Consider the following 18,140-nt stretch of genomic DNA (forward strand, 5'->3'; position numbering starts at 1 on the left):
TTTCAGAGTGCTGTGCACATGTACCTACATTTGAGCATGTGTGTTCCTGTAGCATCCTCTAAACCACAGAGACTTTGATAGCAGCCCATGCAGAGCAACAGACACAGACCAATGGCTTTCTCTAATGAGCAGACTGTTGTTGGTCTGCCGTGGGGACCCTGCTTCAGGGCTGGCACACATTGCAAGATTTTATGAACTAATTAAGCACTAAAAGTTGCCTTCTTTGACAAGAAAGTCCAGATTTTTATGCAAAGTCAAAGAAAACTACTGGGGGATGGGAAAAACATCGGAAATTTCATTCCTATGTTTCATTTGCATTTGCAGTTCAAGTTTAGACCAGATCTACGAGCACAGAAAGAGACAGTTTGCTGTTGATAGGTGTTAATGAATCTTCCTGAAGCTCTGCCACTGTCCTGATATGACCTGGCAATACTGCCACATTTACTTTGGAGAGAAAATGAAGGGTTAGGTAAGTATTAAAACCAAACAGCTGCTTAAATTTTAGCATGTATAGCTAATTCTGCTCCATAAAACAGCTTTCTTATGTTTAACTGACTGTTTTAAACAAAGCTGACAGGTGGATGCAAACACAAGTTACCCCTCTATGGGGATTCACCTCTTCTAATTCCAGTCACCGCATTAGGTTGTCACGTTTGTCGTGTGAGTGGCAGTTTTGATGGAATTATCAAGAGTGTGTGTTTATGCTTTGTGTAGTCTTTGTGATGCCTTAAGTGCAACATTCAGAGTTTAATTCTTTATGGTTTTAAATGGTCACTTTTTTCTAATTAGTTAAACAGAAAGTAATGAAACCTTTCTGACCTTGAAAACTGATTCTGACTCGAGGAAAAACAAATATCAAAAAGTTCAGTTCGTGTTTTTCAGAGCATTTACATTAATGCTCTTTCCAGGTGTTTCCCACATCAATGTTAAGAGCTCCTTTGTGCTGATGATCTGCAGCACTGAAACATAGTTTAAATGAACAGAAAAGACTAGATAAGGATGCTGAAAATGAACCGCCAGGAAACAGACACATCCACTGGGAGAGGCTAAAAAACAATATAAAGTTTTGCTTAATGCCTGGGGTTTTTTTTCCCCAAGAGTCCCTGCAGATACATTTGTGAATAAAAGCTGAATTACCTTCCCCAAATTCTGGAGCATGAATGTTGTAAAATTAGCTGCGATGTCACAAAATCCTGCTTGCAGATCCACGTGTCAAGCTCGGAGTTGAGGTGAGCACAGAGGAATGTTCCCTTCTTCAGCAGATGAAGATGTGGAAACAGCCCTCTGGTGTCAAACTCTACAACATCATAGTGACAAAAACATATTTTTGGTGAGTATCAAAAGGAATTTCCTCTGAGATCAGGCTCTGTCACTACATTTTGAACATGCGGTACCAGTCACTCAGCCCGGGGATTGTTCCAAATTCCTCGATCCTATTAGATGACGCATGTCAGGAAGTCACATTTTGCATTTCCTAAGCTGTAAATGCAGCTCAATCTGTAGATCAGCTACATTTTTCTGTGACTCATGAGAAGACTGCAACTTTAACTGTGCAGCTCCTTTCAAGCAGCAGTGGAGTTCACCTCCACGTTTCCCTCCTCGCTCTGGGAATCTGGAAAGACGTTAGATTGGCAGGTCGGGCTGCTGTCAGTATCTGTCTCCGTCACCTGTCCTGCTCGGCAGCCAGCTGCTCCGCCTGTGATAAGACTGGAGTTTATTCTGAGGCTGAAAATACCGGACTCAGTCTGGCTGCGTGCCGATCGCCTAGCCTCTCTGTCTTCTCACAAACCAGATTACAGATTTCTCACTGTCATTCAGTCGGCCGTGATGAGGGTGAACGAGCTTGTTTGTAAATTCCTTTTGTGTTTTTTTTTCTGGTAATTTTTTTGAATTCATAGCTGAGAAACTGTTTTGTTTCTACACTCTCATCCTGTCACTAAAGTTGAATAATGGATTTGATTCACAGTTAAATCTTAAAATAGGAAAACATCTGCTTGAGCAATGAACAGGCCTTTAATGGCGGTACGCTGGAATCAAAAGATTCTGGTTATGCTTTAAACTGACATATTTATAAAAAAGAATGCGACTTAATGAATGACTGGGTTAATGCAGAATTCCTGCTGCTCTCCTCATTTCTCACAAGTGTCAGCTACCTTCAGCTCCTCGTTCTCCTCCTCCTTCTGAAATGAATGATGTTAAATCAATGATGCCAATGTCAGCCACTGCCTGCATGACTGATCTGAATAAAATGGGCAAGGATCCATTAGGAAACAAAAAGCTTGCTTTTATCCAGCAGGCACTCTCTGTTTCTCCTCTCCATCTTCTGTCTTCCCCACACTCTGCTCTGCGTAATGCAGCGTAAGCACAGCTGTCTAAAAGCAGCATGAAGGATAGACGTCTCTTACAGGAGCTGAGGGAAGAAGGAAGGAGGTGGGGAAGGCTTGGACTCTACCTCTTCAAAGACTATCAGAAGTATCACTTGAAGCTCTTTTCTCAACTGAGTGGTACTGGGGTTAGTGAGGGTGCTTTCTGCCTTTGCAGCTAACCTGCAAACTGTTCTGATGGTTGTCAAACCACATCTTAACTAATACATACGAAGGTGTCACAACTCGTTATTAAAGATACACAGTTGTTGTCTCTGTTGTCTTGTGTTTACAGGGGAAAGAGTTAAGCCCAAACCTTTAATAACAACTTTGATGATAACATGAACCTACGCGGTATTTTTAATAACCAAAGCTTAGGACCTGTACAGCACTCGCTGTCTCAAGAGGGCACGCAGCATCCTACGGGACTGCACACACCCAGGACACCGGGTGTTTAAGCTGCTGCCGTCTGGCAGGAGGTTCAGGCTGCTGAGGTCCCGAACAAATAGACTCAAGGACAGCTTTTACAACAGGGCAATAGCCCTGATCAATGTAAATAGCTGACCTGACTGGATACCTCCCTGGACTTTTTAGGGGGAGGTAACAATGTTTAAAACGATAACAATAATATTTATATTTATAACAAGGTGCAATAATAATTAATGTGCAATAATAACAGTGTGCAATACACATACACTTATTCTTCTTTTTTATACTAAGTTAATATACTGTGTTGTGTTGTTTGTTACGTTGTGATGTGTCATATCGTGTCGTGTTGTGTTATATGTAGTGCCGACGTAGGACAGTTTTTCCAATTTCATTGTACTACTGTACTATGTATGACTGTGCAATGACAATAAAGAGTTATCTTATCTTATCTTTAATTGTCCTATTAGACAATGGGAAATCTTTCCCTAAATTTAAGTTCAGTCAGGACCACCCATCTGTCAAAGGCAGGTTGTTATTTCTATTCTGGGACCCCTGCCCCCATCCTTCCATGGAAAGCATAAGGCAGAGAGTGCAGCAGATAGACCCCAGCACACAACAGGACTGTCCTTAATTATTCTGATTAAGTCAGGTGCAGCAGAAAGGGAGGAGCTGGGTTGCAAAGTGGTATGCAAACACCTGCTGTAGCAGTGGACAGACTGAGGGAGCTTAAATAACACAGCCACTAGGAGATTTATTAGTAGGATGTCAGTCAGTAGTATTGCATTGTGGGCTGGCACTGAACTGCCAGCCTTGCAGAAGAGAGGCACCAAGAGGGTTTTGTCCTGTACTCAGTGCAGTCAGTGACCACCTCAGGCAGACAGCTGAGGCTTGATACAGAGAGAGAGGTACACTGTAAAAAAAATTGTAATATAAAAGTATTTTACTGTGTATTTTACAGTTTTGTACTGTTCTTCTAGAATATCATTAAATTCACATAAATAGACTGTGATTTTACATTTCAAAATCACGTAAAATCACTGTAAATGTAATAAAACATAATATTCTTGTTTTTTAAATGTATCAGTCTGTACATATGCATATTTAGATTGTTAAAATAGATTCACAAATGTATCATAATTTCATAAATATTTGTCCGTTATTTGAAAGATTGAACTGTTAAATTCAATGCTATGGAAAAATATATAAAATGATTTGTATAAACGTTTTTTACATCAAATAATAATAATAATTATTGCTATTTAGGGCGAGCGTGGTTCAAGAGTTGGGAGTTCGCCGGTTCGAGCCCCGGCTCGGACACTCTCGGTCGTTGTGTCCTTGGGCAAGACACTTCACCTACCACCTACTGGTGATGGCCAGAGGGGAATTATAAAGTGGAATTGTAAAGCGCTTTGAGGGTCTCATAAAGCACTATATGAATGCAATCCATTATTATTTAAACCAACTGTTAACTGTATATTTCTGTACATTTAAGTATTATTATTCATATTGCCGCATTGTTTATTAGTAATTTCATTGTTTAATCACATTAAATTGTTCCTAATTTAATGTTTAAAAGCACTTGAAAAAGGCAAAATCCCATACAGTTTGTTGCCCTAAATCCCATGTAAAGTTAGGGCAACAAACTGTTTTGTCATTACTGAAAATAACCGTATTTTCATGGGAAAGTTATTTTCTGTTATTTTCTGGTATTATTTTGGCGCATCAGCTGCCGGAATATTACGTTTTTTTAGGATTTTTTTTTTTTTACGGTGTACGTTGCAATAGGCCTAGGCTGCTGGGGCTTCCCATGATGCACTGAGTGTTTCTTCTTCATTCACTACGTGTCTATACACGTGCAGTTAATCATTAGTTATCAGTAGTCTCTGGCTCTTTTACATAACGTGTCTTTGTCCTGTCCTTCCTCCCATCACCCCCAACAGATCGTGGCAGAAGGCAACCCGTCGTGAGCCTTGTTCTGGTGGCGGTTTCTTCCTGTTTAAGGGGAGTTTTTCCTTCCCACCATTTCCAGGGGTTCTAATTGTTTCATCACTAGAGTTATAGCTCAGATATTTAAGGTCTTAACCTGTCTTTACCAGTAAATTACCTTGGCATTGTTGTCATAAACAGACATTTTTTTAAGACTCCAGTGATTAGCAAATTTTACACCAGGTGGAGGCATAGTGTGCTGCCACAAAAGCCATGATAGAAAAGCTTAATAAATAATGTGAAGAAAAAATATTAGATATATAAAACTAAAGCTGTTTAGATATCTTTACTTTGCATATTAGATATGTAAAGTAAAGAAAACTGTTAAAGAAATGTTCCCATTCTAACCATCAAGCCCCCAGCAAAACGTAATAAGACATGAAAGTCAAAATGATTAAGAAGGTCTGAACATTTAATATTCAAGAATTAAATAAAGCAATGATAAACATATGAGAAGGGAAAAAAAAACCCAAAAAAGCAACCTTCGCCCAGACAAACGCAGAGCAGGAGATGAAGCATAGCTAAATATGTTTTCACCTGCACAAGTGCCAAGGTAGGTCTCCCCTGCATAATTGGTCTTTCCTTCGTCGGGAGCATGCACTGGGCTCTCCAAATCACGGACAAACAGTATCCCACATTCTTGATTTTTAGTTCACAAACACTTCTTATAATGACTAACTACTCCTGACATTTTGGAGATGTTAGCTCTTTATACAGCAAAGTTACAGTGGGATACAAATAATATCAGGCTGATCCTGCCATGATTTGTTGCCCCTGTCTAAATCACGGACAAACAGGATCCCACAGCTGTTTATGTTTTTAAACCCATTTTGCACAGAGAGGCATTTTTTGAAAAATGTATTGATAGCAATGTTGAATATTATTTACACAGGAAAAAAACAACTACACGTAAAATAATCACATCGTGACGCCTCTGCCTTTCTAAACGGAGGGACAGTAACTGCGTGTATATGTAAGCGTGTAAAACCTGAAGATAATCAGATTAACAGTAACAGTATTTTGTCTCTATCTGCCATTCTGCAATTCATCTCATGTAAAGAATAACGTGGCGCGCAGCGTGCAAACAGACACATACCTTTGACGTTGAGTGATGAACCCTGTATTCCTCGTCCACACATAAAAGGAGTTTTAAAAAATCTCAGTTTTCAGTGATTCGAAACGCCGTTTACGTGTGGACGAAACAGCTGCGTTTTCAGAAATACCCGTGTAGGTGTGGACGTAGCGTAAAAGAGTTAGTAGTTTATTTTCTTACTACCTGTAAGTTATTGCAGATTACTTGTATTTGCTTAATTGTTTACTAAATGTTTGAGGTGTGAAATAAACCGCAATGGAGCAAAACATGGTGTGTGTGGTTGGAGGATGTGTTTGTGCGTGAGTGCGTGTGTGTTCTTGTAAAACAAAGGGGGGCCTTGCAAAAAAAGTTTGGGAACCACTGCATTAGAGCAAGTGACCTTTGAGAGGAACCAGAAAAGAGGCTGAGTGGCAGCTCTGTTTGCTGCTCTCTTAATGCATCTGTTGTTTCAATTCTTAGCAGATGTCAAAATATTAGAAGTTCCTAATATTACAACGAAGTATTGGTTTAACACTGGATCATTCACTACAGGGAAACCTCCACCACCCTCACTTTCTGCCTCTGTACACACACTAACAGCATTGGCACTGAAGTCTCTGCAACTGTACACACACTGATGTGTACGGACAAATACATATGAGCCTTTTCTGACAAAGTGCACTGCGATCCACTTTTTCACAAGCTCTGTGCAGTCGTATGTGTGACTCGGTCCAAATGAACTGGTGATGTAAAGGCTGCTGAGAGAGTTGGGTGGTAAAGCTTAAAATCATTCTGGACAGTCAGAGAAGGAAAGAGTTCTGGAGTCATGCACTTGGATGTTTTAAAGGAAAAGGAAAGATCCTGTGAGCTGTGGTAAAATATGAAAGGTTTTCAGACTTGCTGGAACATAAAACAAAACAGAAATCAATGGAAGCTTTTAAAAAAGTCATTGCCCAAAATCTTCAAACTGAAATGCTAGATCTAAACTGCTTTTCCTCCAATAGCGTTTTGTGACTGAACTGTGACTGAGCTTCCCCCTCTATTTCCACACGCACACACACACACAGCGTTCTCCGGCTCCTAATCCCTCAGGCTAGTTTTGATTGTTACTTAAATCTTTGTGTTCCTTCCCTCTGAAAAGACAAAAAAATCCCCCCACATTTTCCACTTCTTTTCCTCCTTCCTCACTCAAGTGTTTCTATCCATTATGTGCAGTGACATTCTTTGTCTGAAGGACACTGGCGTTGAGCCAAGAGGCTTCCGCTGGGCTGGCCGAGGCGTTTAATTGAAACCTTAAAAGAACTTTCTTTTGGCACAAAAGCCCTTATGTGTGCTTTGTCACAATTAGATTGACCAGAAAGGCCAGCAGACCTGATAAAAAGGGATTAGAAAAAATGCTGGGATATTATGTTCAGTGTGACATGGCCGCTTGTGGAAGAATTAGTGCAGGCCTGACCCGTCCTGGATTAGTCAGGCAAAAGGACAAACCTGTGATTAATGGAGTGGTCAGAGGCTACACTTACAACCCAGTTTCACAACACCTCCTGCACACCTCCCATGGTATTGTAAACTGTCCCTCTCGACTGCTGTCCAGCACAGCACCTCAGAACAGCAGGGTGCAAATTCATCCTGTGAGGTCGTCCGCTGTGAGGGTGCAGAGTTTGGCCTAAAGGGGGCGACACAGTCAGGTTGCCAGGAAAATCTGTTACGTCAAACAGCCCAGTGTAGTCAGCCCCAGTCAGCAGGGCCCAAACTGGTGGAGTTAGGTGCCCCCACCCCCAGACCAAAATATGATTTATGCCAACATGGGTGGCCCAGGAAAAGATCAGATTTGACCATCCTCAATAAATCACATTGTTCTATTAGAATTACAATATGGATAAATATACAATATAGATGCAGTGCCCAGGTCTACAGTTACCACACACTGATGGTGACCTAGGCTAATATAATACATTATAATACAACAGCATGTTCTATACTTTGTTATTATTTTGCCACATTATTTTATTATGACTTTTTTTTTTTACATGCATTACAGTAACAAATTATTACCTTTTAAATATATAACAATTAGAATACAAAAACAGACATTTCTGAACAGCTATAATTATCATAACAAAGTAAACTTGATATTTATTCCTAAACAGAGAAACAAATTTTCTAAACAATGAAACACATAGTATTTGTAAAATTGATATTTGTTTATTTAATGCATGTCCAACACGTAATTAAAGTAATAACCAAAACATTTTTTACAATGACGCTTTGAGCGTGAATTTAAAACTTTGGTACAGTATTTTGTAAAAGTTTATAGTACCAAGAAATGTGGAGGTTTTGATCAGGTCTTAGGTGCCGTAAAGATTTCATTTAGCTCACATCTTGTTATAAATGTTAGTCCGCTCCAGGAATAAAGGCAACCTGTCTGTTAGGACAGCCAGAGGTTTAAATGACAGTATAGGGGGAAACAATGATTTTAAGAATTCACGTTTATGTTAGCACAATAAACTGATACACTTCAGTTAATGTAGCAACAAGACAATCAGAGCACTTTTTAAACAAGAAATTCTCTCAAGTTGACAGATAAAACAAGACACACAGTTTAATTGAGTGAACACCATCATGAGGACAGATACTTCCTTCCACAGTATGAAGCCTCTGGGTCCCTGTCTGTCCCAGAAGGGTTAGATTGGGGTGAAGTGCCTACTTGGGCGAAATATTTTGGGTAACTGCCAAAGTGCCCAAGTGCCGTTTAAGATGGCAAGCATTTGGATTTTTAACAGAGCTCTGTGGGAGAGCTGACTAAAGGCATCCCATTAATAACAGAAATATAAATACTGCACATGACACATCCCAGATCTGACTAGCTGCTGCCATAAATAAGAAGAATCAAGCACACTGTTATAAAAGAGGAACAAAAGAGCCTGGCACAGCATGACAGACTCACCAAACACCCACATTTTAGTGGTCAGGAGTTCAGGTTTTTCCCTTTGATGCCCGAATGGCTGAACTTTGATTAACAGTAATATTTTTATGTTTTGGATTTTGATACCAAAGTATCAGGACACAAATTGGATGGCATTCTTCATATTTCATAGACTGACAAATTCTTTCTAACTCTATTTTGCTCCTGGCTCTTAAACGTCATGACTCTTTAGGACCTGGCCATTGCACAATTGCACAAAGCCTGTACACAATTCTGTTAACAATTCCAACATACAGACATACCAGGAAACTGATTTTCCAAACATGCCCTGTTATACTGAAGCCCTGCATGCAGATCATTTTCCTGTAAACCTACTTTACAGTGACATTACTCTGAGCTTTGGTACACAGCGGGCCGCTTCAAGGTGGATTAAGGCTTGCCGCTGTGAAACCAAAGTTATTCTCAGCTCCATCATGGCCCTAACCTCAATTCCAAAGCACTTTAAAAATAGGCAATAAATAGAGCACTGTTACATCCAAGGACCCTGCTTAGCATTTCACTTTGCAGTCACACACTTTTGGCTAAAGATGTGTTTATGTAGCTGAGTCCTGTGTGATGTTTAAGGCTGTCCTTGGGTCACAACCTGCTTATTCAACTTTAATTCTCAAACACTACATTTGCATTGAAAGCTAATCCTCCAGCATGAAATTAATGTTCCTGTTTCTGCCTCATTATCTCCAGGTTAAGTCGTGGTGTGTGCAAGCTGCCAGCATCAGATCATCGTCCTCAAAGTGTGGGGGCAAGAAGGAAAGATGTTAGGTGCCCCCCGGTGGAGACTGTTTACTGTGTGCAAAGTGCTCTCCGCTCTCCTTTCAGTGTTTGTTAGTTAATCACCATCTGCTGCTGCTGCAGTTAGTTGTATAGCAAGAGTGGAGAGGAAAGGTGAGTATTCTCAGTCAACCAGCTTCTCATGCAAATAAATGGTTTTAATGGCTCCACAGTGTGATGAACAAAAAAGCTTCAAAAATACTGGTTGACAGTTTGACTTGGTCCTGTCACTGAAGATTAGCTTCCATTAGCTACTACAGCACTGATGGGTGGGGAGGGTCAGCTGGTGTTGTGAATCAGGCCGCTGAAGTGTCACGCACGGCTTTTTCACAACACCAGGGTTCCTCCCTACTACTTCCTGCTAGGACACATCCACCACATGTCTCTGCACAATGCTGTACATTAGAATACAGCAAAACACAAAGTGTAAATGTACGAGTTACTAACAAGTTTTTAAGGAATGTCATTTCATTGTTAAACAGTAAATAACTATTAACTTGTGACTTATTACCAATAGTATCGTGTTACCTACCAGCTTTGGAACAGTTTGCTATTATCACTATCATCTACACTGTTGTGTCTGTGTATATTTTCTTGCCATGTTACACACAAAACTATTTAGACTATGGATCGTAATCTACTTTACAACTTTTGGACTTTGCAAAAGTCTTGGGCCACCCTACATTTCATTGCAATTCTAACAAGCTTGAAAGTCAACCCTTGCTTTGAGCACATTTATTCTTCAACACAGCATGAACTCTCTTAGACAAGCTTTCTTGTCATTTGTTGAAGTATTCTTCAGGAATACTTTGATAACTTTAGGCTCATTGAATGACATTACAAGCTCTGGATGCTGGCTGTCTTTTGTTCTGCACTCATTCTTTCAACATGATCCCACACTTCAGTGAACAGCAGTGTTGGGTAAGTTACTTTAAATTAGTAACTTAGTTACATTACTAGTTACTTCTATTAAAAGTAACTCAGTTACTTCAAGTAACTCGTTACTTTCAGAGTAACTAGTTACTAGGGAAAGTAACTTTGATTTTACTCAGAATTCTCTTGTTAATGTGTTGCTTCCATAAATGGATACCCATCAAGATTGCCAGTCTTCTAGCTTCCTTACTTGCCACAAGTGCACTGTGCCACCTACCAATAGAAAGGAAAAAATAATGTGCACATTTCCACGAGAGAAATCCCACGCCTGATTCTATCCTAGCCTGCTTTTTACATCCAACACAAAAACTGCAGTCGTGGTGCTTTCGATTGTACTCAGAACTTGGAAATTCTGCCTTCTGAATAGGAAGATGTAGGCAACACCAGACTGAAGATGAGCTGCATACAGGGCTGGACTGGGACAAAAAAATCGTCCCGGGCATTTTGACTAGAGTCCGGCCCACTATTATAGGAAAAATCATAAAGCCTTTGAATGAAAATAAACACTGTTGTGACAGTGATGTACACTGTTCTGATGGTATATATGTATCAATCTATCAATTGTTTGTTGTAAGACTCAGATAATTATTTTTTTAAAAGTGAGACATTTTAAATGAGAATAAGAAAGTATTTCCTTGTGCCCCCCTTTCCCTTTTAATGCCCTACATGGACCCCTGGCAACACTTTGCTAGACCCGCCCCTGCACAGTTACCAGCTGTCAGCTACATAGAAAAGGATCCTGGTGTTATTTGTCTCTCAGAAACAGTCCATAACTTCCCTTCAACTCATTCATGTTAACTAAAAGGTAAACCTGTTTCTCCATCACAGCTCTGATGATTCAGTAAGGACATCTCCTGGTTTCATCTTCATGTTTCCCTCTCACCAGATAACCAAACCGATATCATGACCAGCAGCTTTACAGCTGTGGCTCCAGCAAACATCAGCTGATACTAGAAACTAGAGCAGGGCGATATGGCCAAAAATATTTATCACGATATATATTTGAAAATTTGCGATAACGATATAACCGACGATATAATTGATGCGAGACAAAATACAACTCCACATTACTAGCGCAAAAAGACAACCTTCCATTTATTTTCACTTAAACAAGAAGCTGGTTTTTATGTACATTAAAGCTTTATAAAAATGTAACAGTGCAAATGCAAATTCCTTGCTGAAAGTTTAACCAAAAGGCATTTCCAGTAGAAATGGGCTGACATATCCTGAGCATAACCATGTATAATATCCACTGAAGTTAAAAAGAGGTGCTTTGCAACATTAAACTGCAGTGTGCAGTACGCATTTTTCGGACCATAAGGTGCACAGGATTATAAGGCACATTAAGCGAAACAAAGCAGTCAGATAAATCAAACTTGATTAAACTCATTCTTCTTGCTTCCTCCACTTCTGTACCATTGATTCATTAATGTTGAATTATCTGGCAGCTGCTCTATTCCCATGTTGCAGTATATTAATGACTAACCTCGTATTGTGGATGGATTATCTCAGTTGTTCTCCTGACTGAAGTTTGGTCCGTTTACAGCATCCTGCCATGCGATTGCATTTGTCTCTAACCATGAAGAACCTTAACGTTAACTTTTATAAGTGGAAAAGTGTTAGTGTTCGTCCTCCAGCTTCACTGTTTATGTTATGCTAATATAGCTGTGTCGCTAGCGATCACGTAGCACATCATTATATACCAGCTAGCCCAACTTCAGTAACCCTACAAACGTCACTGCTGTTTAGTTTCCTGTCTTCATTTATGTTGGAAGTGATAGCAGAGCTGTACGTTTGATTTTTTTCAGAAATCTCTCAGTCAGAACATGCAATATCATGCTTAGGTAACTAGCAAAACTAGCGAGCTAACTTCCGCTAGCTTCCTGCTAACTTCTAACTCCGTTAAATGTAATAACTTTTGTTTTCATGGATGCCTGGAAGTTAAACTTTATAGTTACACCTGGTAAAGCAGCAATGCTGATCGTTTTATTAAAGATGAAAGAATTTAGACAGTTTTTAACGCTCAGTGATGCTGCAGTGTTGTTTGACCTGAAGCATACGGAGTTTAGGACCCAGATTACTCCCAGATTTAAGAGCATCTTAGTCCGACAAATACGACAAATACGACAATAACGACGGCCGCTTGCATGTTCTGCAAAAAAATGTGCTTTGTCGTGTATCTGACGGACAAACACCAAATAAGTTCCACATCACTGAAGTTGCACCATTTTTACAAACCAATTCTGGTTCATCTGTTTCACTCAACAATCGGCCATGTGCGTATGAAAACAAAGGCACTGCGCATGCGCGTTTTACTCCCATTCTATCGCGATATTTCATTTTCCTATCGTTGCCTAACATTATACCGGTATTACCGTGAACGGTATAATATGGCCCAGCCCTACTAGAAACTAATATTAAATAAATTCTAACAACAGCTGATCAAGCTTAAAAGTGCTGCTGTTGTTTAGCGCGACATCCGCTGGTTTCCTCTTTCTGGCGCAAAGTGGACGATAAATAAACAAGAGGGAAAAGCCGATCAGCTGATCATTGATCAGTTTCATGATTGAAGTAGAAACAGGAGAGGGAGGGTGAGAGGATGAGAGAAGAAGAGGCAGCTGTGCAGCGCAAAGACAGAATAACTCCAGCTTTGTGTCTTTTTCATTGTAGCTGAAGTCCGGGACAAACTGTTCCTTTTCACCTAAATACGTAACACGTAATAATTTCTCTGAATACGGGACGATTCCGTTTTTTACGGGCGGTTGGCAACTCTAATAATTAACCTTATGAACAAAATAAAGTTCAACATCAGTAACATAGCACCACCCAGCTGTATAGAAACTCCGTCATGCTAGCTAGCACGCAGTACGAAAAAGTCAGCACAACGAAAATAAACTCCACCTAAACTTGGTTCATATCTGACCCAGATAGACTTAAGTAAAAAAAGTAAGTAAAATTTATTTATATAGCACATTTCACAGATAAAAATCACAAAGTGCTTTACAGTAAGATCAGACATACAAGTTAAAATTAATTAAATTAGTTAAAAGCCCGTTTGTATAAAAATGTCTTCAGCTGCTTTTTAAAGGAGTCAGTATAGAGTCTAGACAGCGTAAAGACAACGGCAGAGAGTTCCACAGCCTAGGTGCCAGTGCCTGAAAAGCCCGATCCCCACGTGTTTTAAATCTAGTACGTGGGACCACCAGTAGCCTCTGACCTGAAGACCTAAGTGCTCGGGATGAAGCATGAGGTTTCAACGGGTCAGAGATATACTGGGGAGCTTCACCATGCAGCGCTCTAAAAGTTACAACTAAAATTTTAAAATGAACCCTAAAATTTACAGGCAACCAATGAAGAGAAGCCAAAACTGGAGTAATGTGTGACCTCTTGTTTGTACCAGTTAAAAGTCTTGCCGCTGCATTCTGTACAGACTGGAGGCGATCCAGAGCTGATTTGTTAAGACACGTAAAAAGACCGTTACAATAATCCAAACGAGAAGAGATAAAAGCATGAATAATCATCTCAAGTTCTGCCTTTGACACCAGTAGCCTGAGTTTAGAAATGTTTCTTAGATGATAAAAACAGTTCCGGACAAGTTGTTTAGAGTGTTTCTCAAGAGACATCGAACTGTCAAATATAACACCTAAGTTTCTGAGACTCGACTGAAATGAAGGGTCTAAAAAACTGATATGCTGCCTAATTTCTGAGAGCATGTGATCAGGTGCAATAATCAAAGTTTCTGTTTTATCTGCATTTAACTGAAGGAAATTGTCATTTAACCATTGTTTGATTTCTGACAGACAATTATTTAAACAAGACAATTTATACAACTCAGAAGCTTTGAAAGAACAGTACAACTGAATGTCATCAGCATAGATATGAAGAAAGTTATTGAGAAAGAAATGTTATTGTAACATCTGATAATGTGGCCTAGAGGGAGGATATACAGCAAAAAGAGAATAGGACCTAAAACAGATCCTTGAGGTACCCCAGAAGACAGAACTGATGTTTCCGACAGCACATGATTTATACAGACAGTAAAGGATCTCTCAGATAGATATGACATAAACCATTTTAAAACAACGCCAGTAATCCCAAACAAGTCCTTCAGCCTATTTATCATGATGCTGTGATCAACAGTATCAAAAGCAGAGCTGAGATCCAACATAACCAGAACAGTGTACTCTCCAGAGTCTGCTGCCATCAGAATGTCACTAGACACTTTAAGCAAAGCGGTTTCAGTGGAGTGCAATTTGCGGAAACCAGACTGGAAAATGTCCAGAACATTGTTCTTTTCCAAAAAGTTGTTAAGTTGTTCTGCAGCTGTTTTTTCCAAAATCTTTGACACCAATGGAAGTTTTGATATTGGCCTGTAACTGCTTGGAAGAGATGGATCCAAATTTGGTTTCTTTAATATTGGTTCAACAATAGCTTGTTTAAAATAGCTGGGAACTGAGCCAGTATAAAGAGAAGTATTAATTATTTCCAGAATACAGGGGCCAATAGAATCAAACACACTAATGAAAAATGATGGAGGAAGTACATCAAGGTGGCTTGAAGTCAGTTTCATTCGACCAAGCAGAGCACTGATGTCCTGTAAGGTAACAGGAGTAAAAGAGGACCAGGTATCAGAGGTAAGCAACGTGTCAATGTGATACTGAGAGGATGATGGAGAAATATTAGACCTGACAGCAGCGACCTTATTAACAAAATAGTTTAAAAAGTCATTACAGTCAGATTTAGTATAGACTGGTACATGAGGAATATCAGGAGAGACAATGTTTTTAATTGTATCAAACAATACTCTGGGATTTTTCTTTTTTGAAGCTATTAAATTAGCAAAATATTCCATTCTGGCATTTTTTATCATGTTGTTAAGTGAGAAAATTGATTCCTTGAGATGTACCCTATGGACCTCAAGCTTGGAAGCCTTCCATAAACGTTCTAATTTGCGACAATATCTCCTAAAATTTCGAATACTTTCATTTATCCAAGGACAGAAATTTGAAGAATGGACAACATTTAGTTTCAGAGGTGCCACCGTATCTAAAATAGATTTACATTGATTGTTAAAAGACAAAATAAGTGAATCCATATCATTTTGAGCCATGCGAGGGACAAACATGGCAGAAAACCTTCTAGCAGCATCCTGGTTTATAATCCGCCTTTGGATCATCAATTTAGGAGGTGAAGGATCCACGTAAAATGACAAATTAAAGAATATACAACTATGGTCACTCACATGGACATCTTCCACACATACATCATATATATTTAAACCCAGGGAGAAAACAAGATCAAGAGTGTGGCCCTTCGTATGTGTGGGGCCAGAAACATGCTGCTTAAAGTTAAAAGACTCAGTGATAGTGATGAGCTCAGCAGCAGTGTTACAGGAAGCGTCATCAATATGAAGGTTTAAGTCTCCCAATATTACAACCTTCTCCAGTTTAATGATCGATGTCAGAAGGTCGTTAAATTCAGTTAGAAAGACCCCAGCAGGTCCAGGAGGTCGATAGATTAAAATACAATAAAAGGTTTTCAGAGAACCGACCTTCATCATCTGTGACTCAAATGAAGAGAAGAAGTCCGAAGTCACCAGTTTGCATATGAGTCTGTCCTGGTAAACAACAGCAAGTCCTCCACCACGTCCTAAAAGACGCGGAGTTCCAATGACAGAACAGCCAGACGGGCAGATTTCATTCAAGTGGACATAATCCTTATTTTGCTGCCACGTCTCAGTCAGACACATAAAACCTAGAGACTCTTTGATAAAAAGATCATTTAAAATAAATGATTTGTTCGTTATAGAGCGAACGTTAAGCAGGGCGAACCGAATTGATGACGGTTTATCTGCGGAATCTACAGCTGACTGCAGCGGTACTTGAATTAAACACCTGTGCAAACCTGTGGACCTGCCGGGCAGGGCAGCGACTCCAGAGTTGGAAAAAACCTTGATCGATGAGCAGACGTAGCTGTCACCAACAAAACGGGAAATGGGTGACGGACACAGAGTGAGCAAACTGCTTTCGAGCCATGGGGCTCGGGTCCCAGGCGGCAGCGTAACATCCCCAGCAAACGACAGGAGAGGAACTGGTCGCAGACACCGAGAGTCACCCCACAGCAAAGCAGCTAGCCTCCGGTACCTTCTCCGTTTGCAAACGACAAGTGACGGCAGTGAAAAACTACACTGTCGCCTCCAACGAGCTGTAGCAGCAGCGGCAAAGCCAAACACAGGCGCCATTGCTGTGCGGGTCTCTCCTCTTGCCTCCCTTTTCCTTCATCCACCTGCTGGCCTCCACCACTTGCTAATGTTACTGAATCTGTGGAAGCTCCGCGATAGCCACCACACGAAGTAACGAATAACGAGCCTATCTAAATCCCAGTAACGAGTAACGCGTTCATGGTTTTGGCATAATAACTAGTTACCGTGCTCGTTACCACAATACTAACGTAGTTACTGTAACGCGTTACTTAATAACGCGTTAGTCCCAACACTGGTGAACAGTAGATGGATCACCAGGTGTCAGGTGCATCTCTCAGGTTCTGTATTAGGTCTTTGTTGGATTTGTTCCAGTTATTTAAGGGCATGACTTTCAGAATCAGTTTAACTGTTTCAGCCCTGCCACTTGTGTTTTTGTGCTCTGCTTGTCCAGTTTCCTCAGATTTTTACAGGACACACCGCATCTCATGTCAAGCTTTCACCACCTCTGGAAATATTATTTTCTGTCTGTCAAATTGTATTTTATTTGGCATTTTTCATAGTTTTAAATAAAGAAACAGGGTGGGAGGTTCTAATAACAATATGTCTGCGTAAAATAGGTTCATTGCTAAGTTGTCTGTTGTGTGTAGACACAACAATGGTTTTTCACTTGTACCTTTTTAGACAAGTGTCTTAAAAACATTCAAAAAATTCAGAAATCCAAAAATTCAGAAAATGATCCAGTGCAATGTCTGAAGAAAAGCTTTGAGAGACTTTCAGAAAGCCTGGAAAACAAAGAAAGAAAGAAAAAAATTAAAAAATAAAAACCAAAAATGGAAGTCTAGCAAATTGAAAGAAAAATATCAGGAAATGAGGGGTGGCTAGAGACTTTTTGTATATATTTTTGTATCTCTTTTTTCTTCTCTAAAATGCTTGTAGGGTTGCTTCATGCAAGACTGTCAGTTTATTCTGAATGTCCTGGTGTAAGTAGTATTGCATAAGAGTGTAAAGAATAAAAGAATGATTTTGAACAAATTCATTTGTTAATTGATCTAAAGTCATTGGGAGTTTCTTTCATTTTCTTCTTTTTTCATTTACTATAATTTCAATTATACTTCAATTTCACATTTAACATTTCTTAGAATAGAGACATGCATGCTCCTCAGCATTTACTTTCATAGCAGTCTTGTATTGTCTTTTCATTTAATTTGTATTGCTACAGTACAGTCATGGCATAAAGAAAGTCAGTTTTAAGAGTTTTCATATCAAGGCACAATAAAAACTCATTTGGTCGTCTATAGACCTCAGTTAACACATTAAATGTTAAAGCTCATGACAGTGCAATTAGAAAAAACTAAACTGACTTGTTAGGAATGGTTTCCAGGATGCTTGTTCTCGCTAAAA

At 39.7% G+C, this 18,140-nt stretch overlaps 1 protein-coding gene across 3 annotated transcripts in view; it reads right to left on the reverse strand.

The window, feature by feature from the left end:
- The window catches only part of cndp1 (carnosine dipeptidase 1), a 45,915-nt gene that overhangs the window by 3,478 nt on the left and 24,297 nt on the right, over nt 1-18,140 (reverse strand). The window contains exon 13 of one of the 3 annotated variants that reach the window (XR_014279536.1): nt 1,138-1,297. The gene's annotated coding sequence lies outside the window, so the exon portion shown is untranslated. Of the gene's footprint in view, nt 1-1,137; nt 1,298-7,694; nt 17,522-18,140 lie in introns of those variants that run through there. The other 2 variants (XR_014279537.1, XM_082551035.1) reach the window with 2 other exon arrangements.

Source organism: Aulonocara stuartgranti (genome assembly GCF_965226115.1).
Source record: "Aulonocara stuartgranti genome assembly, chromosome: 11".
Taxonomy (NCBI): Eukaryota; Metazoa; Chordata; class Actinopteri; order Cichliformes; family Cichlidae; genus Aulonocara; species Aulonocara stuartgranti.